Source organism: Leopardus geoffroyi, chromosome B1, assembly GCF_018350155.1.
Source record: "Leopardus geoffroyi isolate Oge1 chromosome B1, O.geoffroyi_Oge1_pat1.0, whole genome shotgun sequence".
In the NCBI taxonomy this organism is placed as follows: domain Eukaryota; kingdom Metazoa; phylum Chordata; class Mammalia; order Carnivora; family Felidae; genus Leopardus; species Leopardus geoffroyi.
Window position 1 is genome coordinate 143,986,537 of NC_059327.1, and position 6,386 is coordinate 143,992,922.

Genomic DNA, 6,386 nt, shown 5'->3' on the forward strand with positions numbered 1-6,386 from the left:
CCAGGTCACTGGAGATAGTTGTGAAAATCTTGAAGTTTAATGATCAAATTGTACTGGCCTGGTGAGGGGGGCTCTCGGAGTCAACTTTGGCAGCTTCAGTGTTTGACAGGAAGTGTCCAGACCAAATTTTTTTTTTTTTTAATTTTTTTTTTTCAACGTTTATTTATTTTTGGGACAGAGAGAGACAGAGCATGAACGGGGGAGGGGCAGAGAGAGAGGGAGACACAGAATCGGAAACAGGCTCCAGGCTCTGAGCCATCAGCCCAGAGCCTGACGCGGGGCTCGAACTCACAGACCGCAAGATCGTGACCTGGCTGAAGTCGGACGCTTAACCGACTGCGCCACCCAGGCGCCCCCAGACCAAATTTGAATATATCAGACCTGAAACTGCTCTCTTTCTCACTTTCTCTCTTTCTCTTTTTTCTATCTCTAACTCTTCCTTCCTTCCTCCCTCCCTTCCTTCCGTCCTCCCTCCCTCCCTCCCTATCTCCCTCCTTCCCTCCCTCCCTTCCTTCCTTCCTTCCTTCCTTCCTTCCTTCTTTTTCTTTGCACTTTTGAACTGGGTGTCTCCTCATGTGTCTAGCTGCAGAGAGAGGTAAATAAAATTCAAAATGGCTGGGTCACCTGGGTGGTTTAGTCGGTTAAGTGTCTGACTCTAGATGTCAGCTCAGGTCGTGGCCTCCTGGTTTGTGAGTTTGAGCTCTATCCCAGGCTCTGCGCTGTCAGCAGAGATTCTCTCTCTCTCTGTCTCTCTCAAATAAATAAACTTAAAAAAAAAAATTCAAACTGTCATAGCAGTTAGGGTTCACAGCTTTGCTGCATGACTTGTGATTGTGCCTGGAAGTTTCATCCTTCTGGATTTTCCTACCCAACGTAGAGGCCGGGAGGCCAAAACATCCATTCTGTGCTCTGACTTCTTGTCTTCACCCTGCTCTTAACTGAGGTTTATATGCAAGACAGAAAAATACCTGGTTTAAAAATGTGCAAGTCTTGGGGCGCCTGGGTGGCTCAGTCAGTTAAGCGTCCAACTTCGGCTCAGGTCATGATCTCATGGTTTGTGGGTTCGAGCCCCGCATTGGGCTCTGTGCTGACAGCTCAGAGCCGGGAGCCTGCTTTGGATTCTGTGTCTCCCTCTCTCTGCCCCTCCCCCGCTGGTGCTCTGTCTCTCTCAAAAATAAATAAACATTTAAAAAAAAGTGAAAATCTTATTTCTCTAATCCCAAAGTATCTTAATTCTATCTGATTCCTTTTATTTTGTGAATTTTACCTTGAGAATATTTTCTGTGAACCTGAAGATCAGATTCTTACAAGGTTCGATGCTGTCCATGAAGGCAGAGTGACCTTGCAGGGTCATTTTGACCTTGAAGAGGTCATCAGAGTCTGAGCCTCAACTTTTCAATGTCAGTTTTTTGTCAGTACTAAGAATGGATCCATTTCAGGGATGAACTCCCATTTCCAAGCTCATACTATATATATAAAGTGATGTATAAATCTAGAATACTGATATATTTTGCATGTGATCTCAGCAAGTTCCATGAAAGGCAGAATCTGTTCTCTGCCATATCCCAGTGCTGGTTCAGTGCACAGTATGTTAGGTGCTCAAGCAAATATTTGAATGCGTGATTTATTCCCTGTCAGTTTTCTCTAAGTATAATATCACCCACCTCATTGTTTTGACAATTTTGAGAATGTTACAAGCACTTAGCGTATTTGCCACAAAATAAGCATTTGGTAAATTTCTCATCAAAGATAGATATTAAGTTTTTATTTTTATTTTTGGCTTAATCTTGAAATGAAACAACAATTACAGTTGCTATAAATATTTATTTTACCATTCATCCATTTTGGGGAGAGTTTGTTTGAAATATAAAAAATGTAAAATGCATGAGGTATGGGTGGCAAACACAATGTTTGTGCCATATAGAAACCTTTGATCCGATTAAGGAAATAGGCTTACAAAATGACTAATGCAAGCTGCTTATGGAACTATCAAAAAAGGCACAGCATAGGGCTGAGGGCATCCTAAAAAGGGAAGTTCAGGTGGCAGGAGGGTGAAAGGCTATTTGCTAACAAACTAATGCTTATGATGAACAGGAAAGCAGTAGGAAATAAATTACTGAATCATAAAGGAAAAGTTACAGTTTAAAAGGTGGTATAGGGGTGCCTGGGTGGCTCAGTTGGTTAAGCGTCCGACTTCGGCTCAGGTTATGATCTTGTGATTCGTGGGTTTGAGCCCCATGTCAGGCTCTGTGCTGACAGCTCAGAGCTGGAGGCTGCTTCGAATTCTGTGTCTCCTTCTCTCTCTGCCCCTCCCCCACTCGCACTCTGTATCTCTCTCTCTCTCAAAAATAAAGATTAAAAAAAAGTGGTATATAATTTCTTGAAGGTTATAGTTAACATAAACTTTGTTTTCATTACCTCATATTCTAATTCTTTGAGAATTTATAATCTACTTAAAGTGTCCCATGGTGACTCAGAATTAATCAGAATGTTTAATTAGACTATTCTGTTCTTCCAACTATTTTAGCTAAGCATATTTAAACTGTGTTGCCAAGGATAATAAAGTTCTACCAAGTGAATTCTTTCATTGTATAAAAATAAAAATAAAAATAATTCTTTTTTTTTTTTTAGAATGTATTTTATGAGATTTTTTTTAAAGATCTTGAAAATGAATAGAAAAGTAAGGCACTGACATGCAGCCTTTTCTCTTTTATAAGGAAATAAAGTTTTCTCTCCTAGTACAGTCTTTGGTCAGTACTTATTTAAAAATGTAGATAGGGGTGCCTGGGGGGATCAGTCAATTGAGTGTCAGACTTCAGCTCAGGTCATTATCTCACCATTCATGAGTTCAAGCCCCACATCAGTCTCTCTGCTGTCAGCACAGAGCCTGCTTTGGATCCTCTGTCTCCTCTCTCTCTGCCCCTCTCCTGCTTGTGCTCTGTCTCTCTCTAAAGAAATAAAGTTTAAAAATAAAAAATGTAGGTAAGAACAGGGCACATCTAATTCTGTACTATTTAAATACCAAACATTTGTATAAGGCACTACTTACATGGTAAGATTACCAGAGTGATTACCAGAGAGGTTGAGATTGCTTCATGTAGATTTTTGCTATTTGGCTCTTTCTTTTTATAGCTCTTTGGTTTTTATTATTATTATTATTAATGTTTATTTGTTTTTGAGAGAGAGAGAGAGAGAGCAAGCAGGGGAGGAGCAGAGAGAGGGAGACACAGAATCCGAAGCAGGCTCCAGGCTCCGAGCTGTCAGCATAGAGCCCTACACGGGGCTCGAACCCATGAACCATGAGATCATGACCTGAACCAAAGTCAGACACTTAACCAACTGAGCCACCCAGGTGTCCCACTTTTTGGGTTTTTTATTATTGATTTGCAGGAGATCTTTATATATTCTGGATATCAATTCTTTGTCAGTTACTTATGCTACACATATCTCCACAGATAGGCAGTGCCATCTTTGTGATAAACTAAGTTCCCATATATACCTTGGGTCTGGGAATTTTCAAAACCAGTCGTGGATCCTCTTTTCTTTTTTCTTTTTTTTCTTTTTACATGTGATTATCTAGTTGTTCCAGCACCATTTTTTTTTCTTTGAGAGAGGGCACAAGTGAGCGAGGGGGCAGAGAGGGAGAGAGGCGGTGAGTCCTTAAGCTCACCTGATGTGGGGCTTGAACTCACAAACAGTGAGATCATGACCTGAGCTAAATTCCGATGCTTAACTCACTGAGCCACCCAGGCAACCCCTGGATCCTTTTTTTAAAATAGGCTATTTTTAAGAGCAGTTTTAGGTTCACAACAAAACTGAGTACACCAGAGTTATACATTCGTTACGGTTAATGAATCTGCATCATTATCCCCACAAGTCATAGCTTACATTAGGGTTCGCTCTTAGTTTTATATATTCTGTGGGTTTGGACAAATGTATAATGACATTTATCCACCATTACAGTACTATAGAGGGTAGTTTCACTGCCTCTCAAATCATCTCTGCCTATTCATCCCCTTCTTCCTCCTAACCCTGGCAACCACTGATTTTTTTACTAGAGTGTGCCTTTTCCAGAACATCACAGAGCTGGAGTCATAACAGTATATACCTTTTTCAGATTGGCCTCTTTCATTTAGTAATATGTATTTATGTTTCCTCCATGTTTTTTCATGGTTTCAATAGTTCATTTCTTTTTAGTGCTAAATAATATTCCATTTTCTGGGTATACCACAGTTTATCCATTTACCTACTGAAGGACATCTTTATTGTTTCTAGGTTTAGGCAACTATAAAGCTGCTATAAACATCTATATGCATGTTTTTGTATGGATATGTTTTCAGTTCCTTTGGATAAATACCAAGGAGAACAATCGCTGGGTCATATGGTAGGAGTATGTTTAGTTTTGTAAGAAACTGCCAAAGTGGCTGCACCATTTTGCCGGATCCTCTGTAACAGTCCTTCTAGCATCTTTCCTCTCGCATTTTACTATAACCAGCAAGAAGAAGGTAGGTGGCAACTTCAACATTCCGACCAGAATCTAGCTAGGTTACTCAGTTCTTTAGTTACGTGTTCTACCTTGCACATCACTGTAGCTGACAGTGTTAAATGTTCTGCCACTGTATAACAAACACTTCTCTCTAGTTGCCAGTAACATGTTCCTCACTTGACCTGAAGCTACTACTAGCAGTCTCCTTCAAGGCCAGCAGACTTCTAATAGCCTACTGCAGGAACTTTAGGCTTTCGCTAACACTGCTCAGTCCTTCCAGCTTCCACCTACTGCTCACTTCCAAAGCCATGACTACATCTTAAGGTGTTGTTAGGGTGGTGGCATTCTGCTTGTGTTACCCAACTCTGCATTAGTTATCTACTGCTGCATAACAATTTGTCACAAAACTTAATAGCTAAAGCAAGGAACATTGTTCCATAGTTTCTGTGGATTAGGAGTGTGGGGGTGGCTTAGCTGGGGGCTAGAGGATCCACTTCTAAGATAGCACTTTCATAGTTATTAGTAAGAAGACTCAGTTCCTCTCTGGCTCTTGGTAAAGGTCTCAGTTCCTCAAGATAGGAACCTTTTACACAGTTGCTTTAGTGTTCTCAGGGCGTGATAGCTGGCTTCCCGCAAAATGAGCAATCTAACAGTGCAAGGAGGAGCAGCAGTGTGTTTTGTGATCTAGTTTTGGAGTCCGACACCATCACTAAAGCTGTACTGTATTCATTAGAAGCAAGTCATTAAGTATAGCCCATAGTCCAGGAGAGAAAATAGGCTCCACCATTAGAAGGGAGGAGTACTGAAGAATAAGTGGCTATTTTTGAAAACTACCACACTGCTTTTAAACTGAACAAAACGAGATGCCAGCTATAAAAGACATCATACTTCATGTTTCTGATATAATCATTTACCTTCATTCATTCTCTACAGAAGTATTTTTTAAACTGTAGGTTCTGATCCATAGATAAACCATGAAATCAGTGTGTACCATCTCTGGAATCTGCACAGTACAGAAGCAGCAGAAAGAGGGTTAATATGTTTATTTTGAGAGAGAGAGAGACAGAGAGAGAGAGAATCTCAAGCAGGTCCCACACTCAGAGCAGAGGCAGACTCGGGACTGGATCCCATGACCCTGGGCAGAAATCAAGAGTCATGCTTAACCGACTGAGCCACCCAGGCATCCCCACAAGTCTTGTATTTTTTAATTTTTATCTTTTTAATATCAACCTTAAAGTGACATGAAGTTGAGGGGTCCCTGGGTGGCTCAGTGGGTTAAACATCTGACTTCAGCTCAGGTCACGATCCCACGGTTCATGAGTTTGAGCCCCTTGTGGGGCTCTGTGCTGACAGCTCAGAGCCTGGAGCCTGCTTCAGATTCTGTGTCTCCCTCTCTCTCTGCCCCTCCCCTGCTGGCACTCTGTCTCTCCTCAAAAATAAATAAAAACATTAAAATAAAAAAAATTTTAATAATGATGTCCCAGCCTTGCTGAGTCAGGTGATTTTCCTAAGACAAGGTTTCTGTCTCTCAGATATTGGGAACGGAGAGGCGAGATTAATGATTATGAAGGTAAGGAGTTTGGACTCTGACACCTTGGCTTGGAGTGGAGGCCCACCAATGCTGTGACATCCAGAAAAATTACTTAACCTCTCCAAGCCTCATATTCCTCATCAGGAAAATGGGGATGAGTTAATAGAACCTATCATTGGCTTGTTGTTATGGATAAATCAGAGTCAGCAAAAACATTTGGCACATAAATGTTAACTGACTGTAAGCTTTTTAAAAAATTTTTAACTGAAAAGACGTGGGAGTGTTGAACATAAAATAATTCTCCTAGCTCTTATTAAATCCAGATAAACTTTTGAAGAATGTAAATATAAGCAAGCAAGGCTGAGAGGG